The 21,717-nt window shown below is 43.0% G+C and overlaps 1 protein-coding gene across 1 annotated transcript in view; it reads right to left on the minus strand.

Moving 5' to 3' along the window:
- BAIAP2L1 (BAR/IMD domain containing adaptor protein 2 like 1) overlaps positions 1-10,359 on the minus strand; it is an 81,473-nt gene extending 71,114 nt beyond the window's left edge. Inside the window, exon 1 of the mRNA XM_064296031.1 lies at positions 10,310-10,359. The gene's annotated coding sequence lies outside the window, so the exon portion shown is untranslated. The remainder of the gene's footprint in view (positions 1-10,309) is intronic.
- Positions 10,360-21,717: the final 11,358 nt, after the last annotated feature.

The raw sequence follows: 21,717 nt of genomic DNA on the forward strand, positions 1-21,717 counted from the left end.
GTAGTTATTCATGGAGGCAATTAGCCATGTGTACCATTTCCTCCTTCTATTCCTGACTCTCCTTCTCCTACGTACCTGTGACAGGTTGCTATTACCGCATTTGTACTTTCCCTTTACCTTGGATGTATATAGCTGCTGCACCTTGAAAGGGACTGGCTGCTTGCAACATCAGGAATAAGACTTCTAAAAGATAGTTAGAAGCATTGTCGTTTGGGTATTTTCAATTTTGTTGAAAAATTTTGTAGTTTCTGGTTAGTAAATGTTAAAAAATACTCCTGTGTGTAAAAATTGTGAGAAAAGCTTCAAGATTTTAAATTTGGTTTATCTTACAAGAGATTAATTTGCAAAACAGAGGGAGAAAAAGGCAAATTTTTGCTTAATTTTAAAAATATTTCACCTGTTGAAACTGAATATATACACCAATTTCTGCTTATTTTAAATAGTATAAGAAGTAATCCGTTCACGTATATATTAAAAAAGTAAACACTCCAAAAGGTAGCGTAAAAGTGAGAAACCTCCCCCAAGGTTAACCACTGTTATTCTGATATTTCTACCGAAGGAACTGCTATTGTTTAGGGACTTGTTAACCCCCAAAGTAGCATGTAAACAAAAACAATTTAAGCAATAAACCTGAGGGCATCCTCACTCACCTGCTGTTCTAAGACACAAGGGTACCATGAGGCTCCAAGCCGTCAATTAGATCTCTGAGCCCTGCTTGTCCTTTTTGCTCCCTGGACTGGGAAAGCACTCTGGTAATATTTTTCATTTATTTTTGAAAGAGAGAGAAACCAGCAACGTTTTAATCTCATTTACACATGCCTCACCTTTGTCCACAAAGATATGAGGCAGTTGTTACAACCACGACAGAGTCAACAAAATAATGATAAAACAAAAAGACAGACTCAAGGCCAGGAAAACATACAAAGAAGTATTAAAATCTAGGCTGAGAGAAAGAGGAACTAAAGTATGCAGGCTGGAGGGGTCACAGAGCTGTAACTACTCTCTATTCCCCACAAGTACAAAGTCCACGGACTGTACCTATATGTTATAGGTGTATAAGCTTTACTACTGTTGGAAAGAAAAACAAACCCTTTGTGTTATAAAAAAGGAAGTAGTTTTAAAAAATCTACTTCCTTGGCTGGGCTTGAGGAAAGGCGCACTCTCACAATGTAAAGCATAACTCGGTATTTGTTGTCTAGAAGACATTTTGCAATGTGTAGGAAATGTGCTTTAAAATGTGCCTAGCCTTTGATTCCCAGTCCCCTTCAGGGAATTTAGCTGAAGGAAAATACCAGGGATGAGTGCAAAGGCATATCTGCAGTGATGTCCATCGACTGCAGAACTTTAATAGCAAAACCCTGGCAGCGATCTTAATACCCAACAAGAGGGGACTGGATCAATAAAAGATGATAAAGAACGAAGTTCTGTGGAGTCATTGAATGAGGCGGCACAGAATACTGACTGACATGGAAGGACGTACTGAAAAAAACCACTTGGAAGAGAGATGCTAAGAGTTAACAGTGTTCTCTCTGAGTTCTGAGATTCTGGGTAACTTATTTTCAGTGTAATTTTTCACAGAAAACTTTCTGGTTATCAGAGAAAAAAGTGCAGTTTAAAAAAACCTCTGAGTTAAAACCAACAGACACACAAATAAATAAAATATAAACAGTTGTGGAAGATGCTGAGAAGTATCATTTTGGGAACTTGTTCTCAAGTGCTCACAATCTAACTGGGGAAAAGACCCAAATTAAAAGTAACATTTCCTTTAGAAGATGCTAAATTCTTAAAAACTCTTGATTAAACTGTTAACTCACTGAAATTCTTTTTAAAAACTAGTCTAATATGTCTGTAACAGTAAAGTGGGTAGATTTTCTAAGAAAAGTCACATAAAAAAGAAAGGGAGGGTACGCTCATGAATACTCAACTAACAAGAATATTCAACCAACCCAAATCCTACCCCAGTTTCTTTAAATAGGGCCACCAACATCCCTTACACACAAAATCTTTTGGTGTGTCTGGCTATGACAGCTTTTGAGTTTAATAAACTTAAGTTCATGTTTTACTTTAGTGAATACCCCAACTGCATGACAGCTCTCAACCCCATGTTCCCTAGTCCTAGTCGGGCTTCTGACATTAAGTACCCACTCCCCCGCCCCGTACTTAAACCCCTGGTGGTGTAGTGGTTAAAAGCTACAACTGCTAACCAAAAGGTAGGCAGTTCATACGCACCAAATGCTCCTTGGAAACTCTATGGGGCAGTTCTACTCTGTCCTATAGGATTGCTGTGAGTTGGAATCAACTCAACAGCGACGGGTTTGGTTTTTTTGGTAGGGAGATTTAGGAAACCCTGGTGGCGCAGTGGTAGCGGCTATGGCTGCTAACCAAAAGGCTGGCAGTTTGAATCTACCAGGTGCTCCTTGGAAACTCTACAGGGCAGTTCTACCCTGTCCTATAGGGTCACTATGAGTCGGAATCAGCTCAATAGCAATGGGTTATGGAGATCCAGAGAGGTATCAGGCAGGGCTCCTGCTGAGGATGCAGATGTCCGCACTGCAAAACGTCACCAGCAGGCCTGGGGTAAACAGGTTTGCTTCTTTTGCTTTGTTTTTAAATTTAAAATTTTTAGTTGCACACACGCACCAGGATGAGTAAAGTGAAAAGGATGGAAAATATCAAGTGTTGGTGAGGATACAGAACAACTGGAACTCTCATACACTAGTGGTGGGAATTTAAATAGGCACGATGACTTTGGAAAACCGCCTGCCAGTTTCCACTAAAGCTAAACCCTGCAACACTTAAAACCCAGCAAATCCACTCCTATGTACTCGCCCAAAAGAAACGAGGGTTTGGGCCACCAGACATGTACTAGAATGTTCACCGTGGCACTGTTCGTAACATCCTGGAGTAGTCTGCGAGCAATCCAAACGCCCATCGAAAGGACAGATAAAACTGCAATACATTCACACTATGGACTACTGTACAGCAGTGAGATCAAGCTAGCTGTAATCACTCCCACGACATGGACGGATCTAACAAAGGCGTTGGGAGAAATATGGCAGACTCCCAGGAGCGCTTACTGTCCAGATTCCAAGTACGTGCAGCACAAAACAGGTGAAACTAATGGACGCTGTTGGAAGTTCAGAGAGTGGTCACCCTTGAGGGGGTGTAATAAGCGGAGGGAGGCAGCAGAGGGGCTTCAGGTGCGCTGGCTTCAGGTGCGCTGGCTTCAGGTGCACTGTCATGGCCTGTTTCTTGATTTGGGCGCTGGTTACACAGATGTGTTTGGTCTGTAACAATTTAGTAAACTGTTATACTTTTCTATATGTATTCTGCAGTCCAAGAAAAAGTTTTAAAAATACATGGAAGAAAAATATATTTGCATGTTTCGACAGATAACTTATACTCATGTCAAGGCTATAAGGCTTTTATAACTGTGAGTTTTTAAATGTGGAATAAATTCCTAAAGAAATGTTGAGGAAAACACAAATCTGATTTGTTGCAATTCTATGCACACTCAGTTTCCCTGGAAGGGCTACACTGGCTCATTACATGAGAAATGCATTCTGTGCCCGCCAGAATTAGTGCCCCATGTGGAAATAAGGTCATGAATGTAAACTCAAAAGCGACCTGAAACTTGTGAATGGTGTCGTCTATCCAAGTGGTCCCAGTTTCCCAGGCTTCGTGATAAAGGAGGCTGCTTTGTCTGCATAGCAATGTTACAGTTCTCCAACCTCTTTCCAACCAAGAAAAAATATTTCAGACAGAAAAAGACATCTGTTGTTTGGTTTTGTATTTTCATTTTACTAGACAAGAAGCTAAAATACTGGGCTGTTTTAGTTTAGTATCCGATACCTGGCAACCTTTTGGCCACTACCTGGCACCTGCCTCTCACTGTCCCCGTTTTTAGTCATCATGGAGCTAAGAGCAGGTTGTCTGGGCTTTTGTAAATCCCATTTTATCTTCGGCATACCTGAAGAAAGCTGTGTTATGGGGAAAGATTAAGATATCAAACAGTGTATACACCTAGAGCAAGAAATATACCTAATAGGGGGTTTTTACAAAGGCAGTTTATGCTGCAAAAACTAAACCTGTACCTTGCAGTCCACAGTGGAAACAAATTAGGCAGGGGCTCTAACTTACGCACCCCAGTTAAACCCAAGTCCGAGAAAATAGAAAACCATTAATACAAACGAATAAAACCTTGCACACGAGCCTAGGTTGTTTGCTTTACCCAGTAAGACAACTAACCTCATTTTCCGAGCAAACCAATGGGCAGAATGAGCTGAAAAACGATAGTGCGCATGATTGCACAACTTGAAGAACGTAATCAACGTCACGGAATGATACATGTAGAAACTGCTGAGCTGGCATATATTCTGTCCTATTTTCTCCACAATAAAAAGTACATGAAATTAAAAAAAAAAAAAAAAAGCCAAGGACGATGAATCAGCACCATGAAGGTGACAGAATATTTTGGTACCATCTTAGATCACCGAATTATGAAAATGCATCTGGTTTGGGCATTTGTTGGCCACTAGAAACTAAATTACTGCACAAAATGGAGAGAGCGGCAGGTGGTATGTGGGTGCTGATGACTCAACAGTCCTCGGGCCTCAGTTTCTCCATGTAAAAATGAGAATCAAATAAGCAAAATCCATATCCAACTCACAGGGCTGATGCACACTTAGAATGAAACGCTCTATGTGGATTGTCTAGGGCGGGAGGGGGCCCTGGCACACCAAAAACTAAACCCCAGTGGCATCGAGTCGATTCTGACTCATAGCGACCCTACAGATCAGAGCAGAACTACCACATAGGGTTTCCAAGGCTGTAATCTTTACAGAAAGGAACCCTGGTGGCTCAGTGGTTAAAGTGCTCAACTGCTAACCAAAAGGTCGATGGTTCAAAACCACCAGTGGCTTCTTGGGAGAAAGATGAGGCAGTCTGCTTCTGTAAAAATTACCCAAAACCCACTGCCAACTCATAGTGGTCTCTATGGAAGTAGACTGCCACATCTTTCTCCCCAGGAGTGGCTGGTGGGTTCAAACTGCCAAACTTTCGTTTAGCAGCAGCTACGTGCTTAACCACTGCGTCACCAGGGCTCCTTTGGCACAAGATAGTGCTTAGTAAATGTTCATTCATTCAACAAATAAGCTCACCTACTACATGCCAGTAGCTCCTTGCCCTCGTGGGGCTCACATTTTAGCTGGTGTGGGAAGAGAGAGAAATATAATAAACGCACTATATAGTCTACTAGAAGGTCCAAAGTGCTACGGAGGCCGGGGCAGGGGGCGGGGAGAAGCTCAAGCACCTTTCCCTTCTCCCTTTTAACTGTCATTTTCTACCTTGTTGCTGCCTTAACAAGATTAACGCAGGAAGATATCCCTGGATGGTGCCCTGCCCTTCCCTCCTCAACTTTCTAAGACTTCAACAGTTCAACAGTTCTAACTTCTAGGAAGGTTGTGGCTACTCTTAATTAAAGGTTTTTTGAACTTTTATTTCTTCCCAGTACCACGAAAGCATGTACTCATCAGAAAACCATGCAAAATCACAAGCAAGCTTTTGAGGGCAAATTATGGGCACACTGTGGACTAAAGTGTGGGGAGAGGGAAAGGTCTCTGGCTGAGCTCTAATTAGCAACAGTAACGTTACTTGACAGTTTGGGGCTTATTATTACGCCATTTGTTTGCGAAGTAGTAAAACACAAATCCTCCTGGAAGTTAGCATGGATCTCCAGTAATCATTTGTCTAAGTACATATTTTCGAAAACTCAGTAAATGTGTAAACATGTATTTAAGGATATTTGATGCTGCATACAGACGATCACACTACTCTATAAACCCCCACTTTCCCCCACCCCATTTCTCTAAAGAATTTATTCCTTTATGTCAAAATTGAAGATATTTGGGTACAGGCAGGCCTCACGTTTTGAACAAGATCATTTCCTATGTGCCTTTAAGTCGAATTTATAGGTAAGTTGCAAGAGGTATGTATGGCTATTATTTAGTCTCGAATGTCTCAGTATATAGTATACACTTTATCTTTCTATGCATATAAAGGACCCCTGGTGGTGCAGTGGTTAAGAGCTCGGCTGCTAACCAAAGGTCAGCAGTTCCAATCCACCAGCCGCTCCTTGGAAAACCTATGGGGCAGCTCTACTCTGTCCTATAGGGCTGCTACGAGTTGCAATCGACTCGACGGCAACAGGGCATGCACATAAAACCAAATACTTAAAACACTTCCAAAGCACACCATGCAATGTTTTCATGAGTGTCACAAAGTAGCATGTGCATTGGTTATTACTGTGTTATTGTATTTAACTCAAATTTTTAATATAATAGGCTTTATGGCAGTCCGTTCTTAAGTATGAGTTGTCCATAACTCAAGCATCCATAACCCAGGGACTGACTGTATCAAAAAAAAAAAAAAAAATATATATATATATATAAAACCCATACTAGCATGACATAAAATCTTATTCACAGGTGTCTTTTGTAAATGCAACTGGTTAGGTTGTGTTTCTATTAGTAAAACATTGTAGATTGTTAGGTAACAAAGAAAATCTCTTTTTAAAAGAACTGGATTCATCAACACTGCCAGTAGATTTTTGCCATATTAAGCTTAAATTATGTCCGGCTTTTGACTGTTGTGGGGAGGGGCAGTGAAGAGGTGGGAGAAGGGAATGAGGAGGTGGTGAAAGGATTTCAGCCTTCCAATCAGAGGTGTGAATGTAAAACTTCATTGTGAATTCCCATCACAGCCAAAGCATGACCTAGCGGGCTTCATTTTACAGATGACATAAACCTATCTGGCACTGTAAATTCTGATCCATCACCCCAACACCAAAAATGTGTTTCCAAAACAATAATGAGGAAATGGTGATTAAAGCCAATCAATTGATTTTAATCAACAATTAGCGAGCTTTTGGTACGTTTCAAGACACCTGGGAAGCATAAGGCTCTGGTCTCTGACCTTTGGTGATTATAACCTTTCAAAAAATGAAAATGACTTGTAAATACATACAACCCGAATGATGAAAAGCCACAATTTTTTACTCCTGCTCCAGTTCTTCGGGTAATGTTAAGCATCGAGTCAGTTCTGACATAGCAACCTTATGTACAACAGAACAAAACACTGCCCTGTCCTGTGCCATTCTCAAAATAATTGCTACGTTTGAGCCCATTGTTGCAGCCACTGTAGTCGATCCATCTCTTTTTTGCCGACCTTCTATTTTATTAAGCATGATGTCTTCTCCAGGGACTGGTCCCTCCTGATAACACGTCCAAAGTACATGAGACAAAGACTCCCCACCTTGCTTCCAAGGAGCATTCTGGCTATTTATCTTCCAAGACAGACTTGTTCATTCTTCTGGCAGGCCATTCAATATTCTTCATCAACAGCATAATTCAAAGGTATCAATTCCTCTTCAGTCTTCCTTATTCATTGTACAGCTTTCGCATGCAGATGAAGTGACTGAAAATATCATGGCTTGGGTCAGGTGCATCTTAGTCCTCAGAGTGACTCCTTTGCTTTTCAACACTTTAAAGAGGTCTTTTGCAACAAATTTGCCCAGTGCAATATGTCGTTTGATTTCTTGACTGCTGCTTTCATGGGCATTGATTGTGGATCCAAGCAAAATGAAATCCTTCTGACAGCTTCAATATTTTCTCCATTTACCGTGATGTTGCTTACTGGTCCAATTGTACGGATTTTTGTTTTCTTTATGTTGAGGTGTAATCCATAGCGAAGGCTGTAGCCTTGGATCTTCATCAGCAAGTTCTTTAAGTCCTCTTCAACTGCGGCAAGCAAGGTTGTGTCATCTGCATATCACAGGTTGTTAATGAGTCTTCTTTCAATCCTGATGCCTCATTCTTCTTCATATAGTCCAGCGTCCCATTATTTATTCAGCATACAGATTGAATAAAAAAACAAACCAAACCCGTTGCCAGCGAGTCCATTCCGACTCACAGCAACCCTATAGGACAGAGAAGAACTGCCCCGCGGGGTTTCCAAGAAGTGGCTGACCTTTTGGTTAGCAGCCTAGCTCTTTACCACTGCATCACCAGGTGCTTAACATTACCCAAAGAATGGAGCAGAATTAAAAAATTGTGGCTTTTATCATTTGGGTTATATGTATCTATAAGTCATTTTCATTTTTTGAAAGGTTATAATCACCAAAGGTTGGAGACCAAAACCTTATTGCTTCCCAGGTGTCTTGAAACATACCAAAAGCTCACTAATTGTTGATTAAAACCAAGTGATGGGCTTTACTCACCATTTCCTCACTGACTGAATAGATATGGTGAAAAGATACAACCCTGACACATACCTTTCCTGATTTTAAACCACGTAGTGTTCCTCCTTGTTCTGTTCAAATGACCACCTCTTAGTCTATGTATAGGTTCTGCACGAACACTTAATTGTTCTTTGGGGTGACATGCCAAAGTGGTTGGCACCTGTGACACTAATTCACTGGAGGGCAGCCCCTCCATCGAGTCATGACTAAAAATAAGTCAGGAAGTAGTAGCAGAACGAGCAAACAGTTTACTCCTGAACATCTAATTGTCTCAATGTGATATTTCATCTAAGGCTGAAAAGATACATACACCTATATTCTTGGAAAGGAGACTTGGTGGTGCAGTGGTTAAGTGATCAGCTGCTAAGAGAAAGACTAGTGGTGTGAACCTACCAGCTGCTCTGTGCAAGAAAAGATCTGGGGATTACAGACTAGGAAACCCTACAGGGCAGTTCTACCCTGTCCTATAGGGTCACGATGAGTCGGAATCGACTCAACAGCAACCGGCTTGGTTTGTTTTGGTTTATATTCTTGGAGGCAGAGGGAAAGGAACTTCTGTGTTCATGAGTTTTTGTACCCCAGCTGATACTTAGACTCCGCCTCTAATCCGCAATGCTCCATATTTCCCAATTACATAGTTTATCTTAACTGACATTCATTAGATAGCCACTGCTCCCAAGTCTAAGAGTAGAAATGTTTTATTTACACACTCTGTCAGCACCCCGCGCCTTCTGCCCCACCATCTTCAGAATCATTTACACATTAACCATCTCAATATAAATGTAAGACTGTACAGTTTCTCAAATCTCCAAATATTGTCCTCTATTATGGAAAACATGGATAAGGAACAGTTTTTGGTCACTGTTGCTTAGCCCCAAAATACCGTGTCAACTATTTCGCCGTTTTTTTTACCCTACCTACCAATATAGTGTTAATCACGCTACAGCAACCACTTTGTGTACTCAGATGAAGGGAATCAATAATCTTTTGGACTTGAAAGGATAAACTATGAAAATATTTCCATCTTTTTTTTTTTTAAATAAATTCTTATCCGACAAAAGTCAATAAACTCCTCTGATTTCAGGAACTTACTCAGACCTTGCAAACCCAGAAATTAAAATTTAGGGTTAGAAACAAAAAACTATCAAAATGACCAAACCCGGGGCCTTAAAAACGGCTACAAATGAATTTAGAGAACTTTCAAGTCTCAGGGGTTCAATGAGCCTGAGATGAATTAAAACAACAGTTGCTTTGCATCCTATTAATAGCAGATGATTAAACACATATCTTATTTCAACTGGAATTCATTTATAAGTACTTAAACTTAGTAAACTAGCCACTAATCCTAAATTCACGTCTGTTTCTGGAAAAATCTTCTTATAATAAATACAACTTCCGAGACTGACCATCCACGCATTCCTTAAGGTTGGGTCAATTTTATGAACAACTTCGAACAAGTTTACAAAATAATCGATGTGTAAAAGCCAAGCTCACCTCAGCACCGCTGAGAAAACGGCTCCAAGGGCAGGAGCTTCCAACCTCGCTGCACCGACTCGTCCCCACCCGAGAAAAACCCCAGCGCCCAGGACGCCTTCGTGGAGGCTCGAGGAGCACGGCTCACCTGGCGTTCCTAAATACCTGGGAGTCTCTGCCCTGCGTTCCTGGGCGCGTTAGTTTATCCCGAGAAACTCGACCGGCATTTCTGGCCTCCGAGAGCTGGAGCCCGGCAGCCCCGGACCCCATGAAGTCGGAGGAGGGGGTGCCCGGGACCGACCCCAACACCACTGGGTGGGAAACGCGGGGCTCGGAGGGCGGCGCCAGGAGTGAGGCGCGGGGGAGGCGAGGCGTGGCCGCGTAAAGTCCCCTCCTGTCCCCGAAGGTGAAACGTTGCGACCTTCCACGGCCGGAGCGCCAGTCGCCGGCGGGGCCTCCCTGTCCCGGGTCCCGAACCCCGAACCCCGCAGCCCCGGGGCCTCCCCGGACCCCGCCCCCGGCGCCCCGGGCCCCGCTTACCCGGTAGGTGCTCTCGGTGAGCCGGCTCACCTCCTCCGGCCCCCGCGACATGGCTGCAGCCGCCGGGCCGGCGAGCGCGGGACGACGCGGCGGAGCCTCGTGGCCGCCCGACTCCTGGCGGCCGGAGCGCCGGGGCGCGGCTGAGAGGCCCTCGGGGGTCGGCGCCGCCGCACAGTCGGCCGCAGAGTGCCCGCGCCGCCGCCGCAGCCGCCGCCTAAACACTGAAACTTGCTGCGCCGCCGCCGCCGCCCGCGGAGAACTGAGGAGAAGGGGCTGAAGCGCCGGGCGGCCGGGCGGCCCCACCTGAGCGGGCGGGGCGGGGGCGGGCCGGGGTGGGCGGGGCCGCTGGCCGGTGGGGGGCGGGGCCAATGGTCGGGGTGGGCGGGGCCTCTGGCCGGGGCGGGGGCGGGGCCGCTGGTCGGGGTGGGGGCCGTCGGTCGGTGGGGGCGGGGCCTCCGGCCGGGTGGGCGGGGCGACAGCGGACGTGGGCGGGCGGGTGGGGGAAGACCAGCACCTGAGGCGGGCAGGGGGCCGCGGCGGAGACCTGGCAAAGCCCCTCGGATGGGCAGGAGGAGGAGGTACGGGCTGGAGTGGGTGGGGCCGGTCGGGTGAGCGGGGCGGCTGCACCTGAGGCGGGAGGCGAGGCCACGGGGAGGGCGACAGGGTGGGCGGGGCTGCTCAGCCGAGATGGGCGGAGCAGAGGAGGGCCGGGCCAGGTAGGCGGGGGGCCCCACCTGAGGCGGGCCCGGAGGCCACGGGTTGCCCTCGTTCCGCCCACTTGCGGCCCACCCCTAGTTCCCTGCGATGCCGGGACAAGACACCGGAGGCGTCTTTAGCTGGGGATGCTGACCTACCTGGGCAGGGCACCGACCGAGGGTGGTTAGGCCTCTGTAGTCCTAGAGCCTTCTCGTGTCCCTAATGGTGCTGGCCCGGAGTCCCCAAGACCCATTCCCTCCGCGGGCGCTTTTGCTCAGCCCTGCCCTTTTGGGGACTTAAGGAAGAGGGCCCACGACCCCAGCTCCTCTATTTGACATCCCTGTTTGACACCTCCCCATCCATCGCTATTACAGGCCCCAAAGCATGGACCCTCAGAGGTGGAGAAAGGAAAGGGGGCTGCCCTTTGAAGTTTTGGAATCTTCTGATATATCAAAAAATTAATAAATGCCAAGGCCTGGTTACAGAAATGGCAGTGTATTTTTCAAGTTTGCTTTAAGACCTGCCTTTAACCCAATGCCATACAACCATGCTATTCACAAAGGTATTACAGGATTTGTAAAACCACGCTGCACTGAGGTGTAGTGGAGATAGTTCTGACTTCCATCACTCACAGACAGTCTAGTTTCTGTTCTATCTCAACCCAGCCCCGGGTAAGGCCCTTGCCCTCTCTGGTTCTCTCCCAGAGTATACACCTAGGGCTGGGGTGACCAGACCCTAGGACTCCAGAACAGCCTTCTCCCAGTGGGAACCACTGTTTAGCCACCTGAGACTTTATTCAAACCAAGGTAGGTGGTCTTAATCTGATTTTTAAGAACTGTTATCTGGGGGCAACTAGATCTTTTATGGGCCTTTAGGATATAAGGCTTCTAAGCTGCTCCTGTGCTAAAGTCCACTGGGAAATGTACACAAAGAAAGGATTACGTGGTGCAGATGGGAACACCAAGAGCACAAGAAACACAACTTGGACTCTGATGCAATCTTACCAGGTTTTTCAAGCTACAAAACATACCACACTTGGAAACTAAAAGTATTCTTGGATGTTGGGGGGAAATAACATGTCAGCCCTAGTGTCACGGATTGAATTATGTGTGTATTAACTTGGTTAGGCCATGATTCCCAGTATTGTGTGATTGTCCTCCATTTTGTGATTGTAATTTTATGTTAAGAGGATTAGGGTGGGATTGTAACACCACCCTTACTCAGGTCACCTCCCTGATCCAATGTAAAGGGAGTTTCCCTGGGATGTGGCCTGCACCACCTTTTCTCTCTCAAAAGATAGAAGGACAGGGAAGCAAGCAGAGGGTTGGGGACCTCCTACCACCAAGAAAGCAGCACTGGGAGCAGAGTGCGTGCTTTGGACCTGGGGTCCCTGTGCCTGAGAAGCCCCTTGACCAGGGGAAGATTAATAACAAGGAATCTTCCTTCAGAGCTGATAGAGAGAAAGCCTTCCCCTGGAGCTGACACACTGAATTTGGACTTGTAACCCATTAGAGCGTGAGAGAATAAATTTCTTTGTTAAAGCCATCCATTTGCGGTATTTCTGTTATAGCAGCACTAGATAACTAAGACACCTAGGTTTCAGGCAGTGGAAGCAGCTGCCTCCTTCCTTAAAGGTTTCCAACATTTGGCACACGAGATTTGCCAAGTGGGTTTCATTTGACATACGTGAGTGGAACTTGCAACCTTATAATTGAAAATTTAAACTTGAAAATCACCGCCTTAACATTACAGATCATCCTTCGTCTTAGAACTTCCCTTTGTGCCTTGTGATAAATGGGGTCATTTCACCATCTGCTGAAAGGCAGCCAACTGAGGAGTTGGAAAGAGAGAAGAGGCTTAACCTTTCACACCCTACAGCCCAGAAGTGTGGTTCAGAGCCAGCAATGACAGGGATTAAGAAACCACCCTAAACCCAGCAAGTATCTCAGATGGTCCCATTTGATTGCCAAGGTTGCAATTTGATAGAAGGACCAAGTTCCTAATTGTATGCAAATCTCCAGGCAAACATCCAGTCATATTCAACTTTCCTTCTCCAAAATAATTTCCAGGTTCTGACTATCCTGCTCCTTTAGCAGTCTTTGAGAATGGTCAGTTCTTGGTCTACCCACGTTAAGAGTAGGGCAGTCTGATCCCTGTTAATTGGCCTAATCTTGTTGTTTAGTGCTTCTGTTCTACCTCCCACTTTGTTGCATAGTGCCTCCAGTCTTAAAACCTTGCAAGCAGTCAGCGAAGGCACAACAGTTGGTCTCTACTCACCTGGGAAGAACAGAGGAAGGAGAGTCAGGAATAGGAGGAAATGGAATGTGTGGCTAATTGCCTATATGAACAACTGCCTCCTTTACTCTAAGACAAGAAGAACTGGATGGTGCCCGGCTACCATTACTGAGTTTTTTGATCAAAGATTCTATAGAAGAATCCTGATCAAAAGGCAGAAAATGCAGAACAGGATTTCAAATTCTCATGGAATTCAGAGTTTTGGAGCCACTGAGGTTGAACAAACCCCCAAAACTATTGCCCTGAGAATATCTTTAAACCTTAAACCAAAATTACCCCATGAAGTATTCTTTAAACCAAACAATGGTTTAGCCTAATTGGTGAAGAATGTCTGCCTTGAGCACTGTGCGCTTTTAAAGAATTATCTATATAGGATCAAACTGACAACAACAACTCTAAAGATTAGATAGGAAACTTAGGGGGCAGTGAGTTTATGTTAATGGGAGAGGAAAAAAATCAGAAATGAGGGTAAGAATGGTTACACAACTTTGAAGAAAATAACCAATGTCACTGAATTGTGCATGTAGAAACTGTTGAATGGGTGTATGTTCTCCTGTGTATATTCTCAACAACAAAATAAAATACATTATAAAAAAAATAAAAAAGATCCCTTGGCTCAGTGCTTGGCACAGAGATGCCTGGTAGGAGTTTGTTAGAAGGCAGTGGTGGTCCATGGCTTCAACTTCCGGCCAAATCCCCTCATGCGCAGCCGCCACTCATCCGCCGTGGAGACTTGTCTGTTGCTGTGATGCTGAACTGGTTTCAGCAGAGCTTCCAGACTAAGACAAACTAGGGAGAAAGGCCTAGTGATCTGTTTCCAAAAATCAGCCAATGAAAGCGCTATGGATCACAACAGTCCAATCCCATTGCGTGTGGGGTTGCCATGAGTCAGGAGCATTTGTTGAATGAGATAGCAAGTGAGCAATGATTATCAGCTCTGTGCAAGGTGCTGTGCTGTGGCTGTAGTTGTGCAGAATGATCAGGGTTTGACCTCTGCCTTTAATACATGGCACAATGTGAAATTAAAGGAGGACATCAATGAAAGCTGTAATAGAGGTGAAATAAATGTGCTTTAGGTGTAAAAAAGTAGGGGCGCTCACAAAAGGGCATTTGCATTAGGCTTTACAAGTAGGTATGGATTGAATTGTCTCCCTAGAAGATATGTTGAAGTCCTAACCCTGGTACTGTTTGGAAAGAGGGTCTTTGAAGGTGTTATCAATTAAGTTAACGTGAGGTCACCTTGGAGTACCGTTACCCATTACTGTGGAGTCAATTTCAACTCATAGTGACCCTATAGGACAGAGTAGAATCGGGTTTCCAAGGTTGTAAATCTTCACAGAAGCAGGTTGCCACATCTTTCTCCTGTGGAGCAGCTAGTGGGTTTGAACTGCTAACCTTTTGGTTGCCAAAGAAGAAAATCTAGTGCTCTCTTAGGAGTGAAAGAAAAGGAGTTTTACTGAGGAATAATATAGCTTGAGCTGGGTAGCACTAAGTAAAAATACCAAGTACTCCTCCATTCAGGCAGAAAGAGAGAGGTTTATATACATAGAGAACAAAGGAAAGGTAGGAGGTTAATGGCTGATTATAGGTAAGATCAGCTTCAGCTTGAAGTCCTCTGTAATGTAAGGGTCAGCCACTTGGCTGGGAGGGAGTGAGTTACCACCTAGGTGAGTGACACCAGCTGTTTTGGTTATACATGATTGCAGTCATGAACATATTTTTCCTGGGAACAAATTGTTTACATCTTGATATATTCTTCCCACAAACAAATGGTTTACATCCTGGCCTTTTGCTCCCTGGGAATCCACGTTGGCCCCGTCATTCTTATGTCTTACACAAGTGCCTCCAGTTTGAAATTTTTCTGTTTACATTTCCCTCTTTTGATCAAGCCTGTGCTAGGGGGCGCCGATCACCCACAATGGAGTAGCCTTTCTTCTGCAAAGACCTTGTTTTTTTGAGGTACTTTGGTTAATAAAAATTATTTTCTTCACCTTGCTGAGCTAATAGGCCTCATCTTCAGGGTGAGTAGGTTTTATGGGGAACATCTTAACGGACAAGACCACATTCAAGGAACATTTCTCAGTCAGGACAGAATGATAGAGGTCAAGATGAAACATACTCAGGGAGACAAAAGGGAGGTAATTAAACAGCCTGATCATTGGTGAAAGCCTATGAAATCAGAATGATTTTATGTGAAAGATCAAATGGCTTTGAAGTACAGTATTTCATGGATAAAATGTGCTAAACTAAAGCAAAACAGCATTATATCATTACATAATAGAAACAATGATGAATATAAAGATACCAAAATAAAGTAGCAATTTTTTTCCACCATCCGGAAAATCAATTATTTATAATATCAGTTAAGGAAGGAACAAGATGGTTAAGGTGAGATACTACACGTTGCATGTGATTAATATAGAGTGTAATATTAGCACTATTGTCAGGAATGTAAATAGCAATCAGATTTTATTATGGCACAGGTACCTCTCTGAGCTGCAGTGAGAATATTAAGGGCCATTCTATTTTGGAGTACTACTTTTCTCATCATTGCTATTTTGGTATTAAATCTCTTGAAGCCCACAGGCACAGTCATTTAGGGAAATTTGTATATATTTGGTTAATATTGCTGCATGTGCTATAACATCTTCAAGTCCTATCTGAGATTTGAATACTGCAGCTAAATGATCAAGCCAATGAAACATTGATTGAGGCTATCAAGCTCTTAATATGGGTATATTAGAAGGTAAAGGGAGTTCAGTTAAAATATGCCCTTGAGTCCAGCTCAGGCCCAGAGTACATCTTCCAATCCAGCCTGCTGGGAACCAGGGTCAAAGGTTGGTTCCACATAGCCAAAAGGTGTCTTTAGGGGCTACCCAATAGATACGCGAGTGTCATAGCCAGTCAGTGGTGAATCAATCAGTAGCTTGTAATGTCATAATTGATGAACATTCAGACATTGGAAGCCATCCTATAGGTCTGGTGACAGCTGGGTTATTCATATCGGTGTGGTTAGATTGTTTCCAGCAAAGGGTAGCAACCTGACTTAGCCTCCCCTCTTGGAGAGTTAACCAGATGAATCCATCCCATAGTTGCTGATATGGACCTACAATATGAAGACTACTTTTTTTGGGTTTGGAAGATTCTTTAGCTACCTTTCTTGGGCAGCTTTATTTAGTAAAGTAAGGGTTGTGTAAGACTAAAGTTTAAGTTATGGCCTGGCTTTCATACAGATTAGAAAAGAGACCATTTATCAGTGGAAAATCTAGTAACAGTGATTTCCTGTAGTAATGAACTATTTCTCCATTGTTCTTGTATCCATAGATTAAGAGCAACCCAATCAGATCCCTGTAGTGGAGAGACCCACCAGGAAAAGCCAGACCGATTTGAGGTTGGAAGGGCACCACATATCCAACGATTAAACCTTTTAATACAGTGAGCATAAGTATCTGCCCAATCTAGGAAAACTTTAGTAGAGGCATAACTGTAACAAAGATAAAAGAAAAAGAGATATAAAGAGGTGAATTTTCAGGCCTGGTCCAGGGTCTCGGGTCAGCTGTTTGCCTTAGCTATCGTCTGCCACCAAAACAAAAAACCAAACCCATTGCCATCGAGTCGATTCTGACTTATAGCAACCCTATAGGACAATAGTACAACTGTCCCAGATAGTTTCCAAGGAGCACCTGGTGGATTCGAACTGCTGACCTTTTGGTTAGCAGCCGAGCCACTACTAACATATATTTATAACAATTTGAGGGTATTTATAACCATTTGAGGGTAGAAGCTGAATAAAATCTAGCTGCCATTCAAGCATAGGTCCAGAAGGTAAAGGGTATTATCTGGGTAGGACTTTAAGGTGTTTTCTGGGATTATAGTGAGGGCAAATAGGGCAATGGGTGGCAACATGTTCATCAGCCTCGAAAAATTTTCCCCACAATTTTTTTTTTTAAGTCTCAATCATTTTATCTAGTCCCATGTGGGAACCTTTATGTAAGGCTCGCATCATAGGAACATGCAGGAAATTGGGTAAGATAGTTTTCTTTTTATGCCTAGTCCACAATTTAGTGGCAAGATCTTGGTTACAGCTTGCCTTTTTTCATACCTTAATTTTGTCTGTTTGGGCTAATTGTTGGTGTTTTAAAAGTTTTTCTAATGTTAATTCGTGAAGGAGTTATCTGTAGGCAAACTTGGGAAGTCCCTTACTTTATTTATCACAAGTGCAGAAATAACTTGAGAGCCAGTTTGCTTGGATGCCATATCAGCAAGATTATTTCCTCTAATTTCTTCAGTTTAGGGTGCTGCTTTTGGTTGGTGAGCTTGTATTTTTATCACAGTAATTTCAGAGAAGAGTAATAGAGCGTCTAGAAGGTCCACTACTAAGGCTCCATTTTTTATGGCATTTTTGGAAGAGGTTAAAAATCTGCTTTGTTTCCCTACCATGCCAAAATAATATACAATCCCCAAACAATATCTACTGTCCATAAGAATAGTAACAGATTTTCCTGAAGCAATTCTACAAGCTCCAGTGAGGGCAATTAATTCATCCTGTTGGGCTGAAGTCAGGGAGAGCCTGACTTCCAAGGAGTTTAGTAGAAATTTTAGAAATCCTAACAGCATATCCAGCTTGATAGTAAGGACTAGAACGGTTAGGTTTTAAATAGGAACCATCCACAAACAAAACTAAATCAGGATTAGTTAAACAGGTCTTTTTAAGTCTTTGCAAGGGGTTAAAAGTTGCTCAGTCAAGTCTAGACAATCATATGTTTTCATTAGTTGTGAGGAAAACAGTAGCTGGATATAAACAGGCCATAGAGTGTAGTCTAATGTTAGATGTAGCCAAGAGGAGAACTTCATACGAGGTGAGCCTGCCAGCAGAAAGATGTGTCATGGCAGAATTAAGTAAGGCAGACACAGGATAGGGTATATAGACATCTGAAAAATTTCCTAGCACCACATCTACTGTGGTTTCCACTAGTTCGGCAGTAGTGGCCACAACCCTAAAGCAGGGAGGGTATCCTCTGGCTACAGGGTCAAGCTGTAGGCTATAATAACCTATAGGTCTTTTTGTGCTCCATGTTTTTAAGTTAGTATGCCTAAAGCATTTCCAGATACTCCATTTACAAATAAAGAAAAATCTAGGTGGTAATTAGGAAAACCTAGAGCAGGTGTGTTCATTAAAGGTCCTTTTAATTGGATTATGGCATCTCAATCTTCTGGTGCAATTTGGAATGAATCTGGCTCAGAGGATTTTAAATATCTGTATAAAGGTTGATCCAACAAAGAAAAATTGGGAATCTGGGTTCGACAATAGCTGCAGAGTCCTAGAAACCCCCGTAGCTATTCCTTTGTTTCGGGTATAGGAAAGATGAGAATAGTTCTTTTCCATTTAGAATCAATAGAAATGCCTTCTGCAGAAATTAGGTGGGCCAAATATTTAACAGAAGGCTGAGCCAACTGTAATTTTTCTCTGGATACCTTATGTCCACCAACAGCCAGATATTTTGATAAACATATACTGTCATCAAGGCAGGCTTGCTGGGAGGTTGAGCTAAATAGCAAATCATCAACATATTGCAGCAATATGGATTTGTTTGTAAACTGTAAAGGCTGCAAATTCACATGCAGAATCTGAGAAAAATAGGGGAGAGTTTCAGTGAATCCTTAGGGCATTACAGTCCAGGTAAATTGTTGATTTTCCCAGGTAAAGCAAACAAATATTGACTTTCAGAATGTACAGGCATAGTGAAAAAGGTGCTTAAAAGATCAACAACCATAAAATGAATTGCATCTGAAGGGACAAAGGAAAATAATAAATGAGGATTAGAAACTACCGAGAAACTAGGAGTAACGCTACAGTTGATTGCAGGAAAATCTTGAACAGATCTCTGCCTCTGTTATTTGTTGTTGTTGTTTTTTTTTTAACTGGAAGAACAAGAGCATTACAAGGGCTGGTACAAGGGACAATTAAACCTTTAGAAAGGAAACTGCGTATAATGGGAACTAGTCCTTTTTCTTCTCATTTGAGTAGATATTGGGAAATTTTCAGCAGAGGCTTAGATAAATCTATTTGAATTTTAATCAGCTCAGCTGACAAAACTCAACCTACATCTGTGGATGTGGTGGCTTATAAGGTTTCAGTAACTCAGGAAAAGATGTCAGAAGAGAGACGACTAGGCTGAGCTGAATTTTGGAGAGCATGATGAGTGCTTGCATATAACAAATGGCTTCTTCTTCTTGAATGTTGTCTAATTCAGAGCTTATCTCTGTTGACTTAGGAATATCAGTCAGGCTCAATAACTTTTCCCTCTTTTCATTAAATTATAAATGGCAATTCCGTTTGGATAAAAGATCTCTTCCCAATAGATTGACAGGGGTATCAGAACTGAGCAAAGAGGAGTGTAAAAATTCAATAGGACCGAAAGATATCAAAACAGGTTGGGAATGAATCAACATTTGTTCCTGACTGGTGACCCCCTCCCAATACTTTTGAGGTTTTAGTACTCTGGGGCAGGTGCTTTTGTAAACAGCTGAGGTTAATAGCAGACAGGGAGACTCCAGTGTCAATTAAAAATTGGCAAAGTCTCCATATAATAAATAGTTTCTTCTTGCCAGTTAAGAGCAATCACAGGAAAAGTCCCTGTTTTGTCCCCAGAGCCCCTGCATTCTGAATTAGATTGTAGAATTTTTTTAAAGGGAGCTATGTCAGTCTTTCATTTATTTTTTAACTACAGTATTCATTTTTCCAATGGCCAGGTTTGTTTGTTTGTTTTTAATTAACAATAATGACAAATACTCACCTTTGTGCCATTGGAAGGTTTAGCAGTTTTCTTTTGATTGGGAGATAGTAATTGCTGCAACTGAAGGGTCTTTAATTTATTAGCCTTAGAAACCCTTTTGGCTTCAAGAGTCTGGGAAAGCTTGTAAGCTAAGTTGGTTAGCTCGACAATTGGTGCTGTCTCCCAGTCTACTTGATGTTGCTTTACTAGGGCTGAGATCTCAAGTTTTATACCAGATATGAAAACAGCATTGAAAACACTGGAGGCACCAGGCATGGACAAAGTGAGGCCAGGGTGTTCAGAAAACTTCTGAAACAGCTGAGTCTGATAATCGTAAATGTGTTCATCTTTATTTTGCTCACAAGAGTGAATTTTAGTCCAATCAATTAGTGGAGGAAAGGCCTTTGGGATAGCCTCTAGCAATTTTTTACTCATGGCCCGAGAGTCTTCCAACAGTTCATTGTCTGTTTTGTCAATATTTAAGGCTAGGCTGTCCTTGGGGTCCTTCCATTCTGCATGTTTAAGCTATAATTGGGCTTCCCCTGGGGAAGTAATCATGTGAACAAGCTGATATAAGTCAGGGAGCCCAGGCTGATAGGTTTCAACGAGGATTTTAGATTCTTCAGAAATTTTGTGGGTGTCCTCACAGAGTTTAGGAAAATATTTCACAATGCTATGTAATTCTGAGCATGTCCATGGGGAAAAAGTGATATGAGAGGAAACTTTGGCATCACTGTTGGGGTGAATTTTAAAGGGCATTTCAGGCAAAGGTTTATTTGCTGTTTTTTTCAGGGAAAAAGGAAAGTTTGGATAAAGTTTTATCAGAGGAGTAGGGAGGCAAAGAAGGGGATAAAGAGGTAGCAGCCAGCAGAGGAACAGAAGGGACGGGAGCTGAAATTGACATTGAAATTCTTCACTTTGCTTAGTTAACTAAGAGACAGTGTCCTGCAGGGAAATAATTTTACCATCTTTATGTCTTTTAGGAGCCTCAATATACCAACCAAAATAGGTATCCCACTGAGACTGTTTACTGCACAGAAAGGTTAACTTAGAGAGATCAAAAGAACCCCAAAGTCGCCACCGTTCCAAACTGTCTCAAACAAGGCTACACCAGACAGACAAGAACATGCATGATAAAGGACCATAATGCTTGTTCATGTAGTGAGCAGGAGTCCCGGAAGGTGGCTCCAAGTCTCCTTTAGACATGGCATTACCCATTTTAGAATGACAATTACAACAAAACAAACGTTTACTTGCAAGAAAAAAAACAAATCCACAATAAAACTCAAAGAACTATCAGTGCAAGGGAGTGGAGTTTGGATTCGAGAGGTTTGTTACCTTAAACGATTCCTGAGAATTTGCAGAAACAGTGAGCCTAAAGCAGCTGAGCAGTTACCATGCCCGTGTCTGGATGCCTTGGGGATCATCAGAAATAATGCACCTTTGAAGTTCCACTTCTGACACCAGAAGTGTCAAGAAGAAAATCTCATACTCTGTTAGGAATGAAAGAAAAGGAGTTTTATTGAGCAATAGTATAGCTTGACCTGGGCAACGCTGAGTAAAAATACAAAGCACTCCACCATTCAAGGGAAGAGAGGGGTCTACATACATAGAGAACAAGGAAAGGTAGGGGATTAATGG

Source organism: Loxodonta africana, chromosome 12 (genome assembly GCF_030014295.1).
Source record: "Loxodonta africana isolate mLoxAfr1 chromosome 12, mLoxAfr1.hap2, whole genome shotgun sequence".
Lineage (NCBI taxonomy): Eukaryota > Metazoa > Chordata > Mammalia > Proboscidea > Elephantidae > Loxodonta > Loxodonta africana.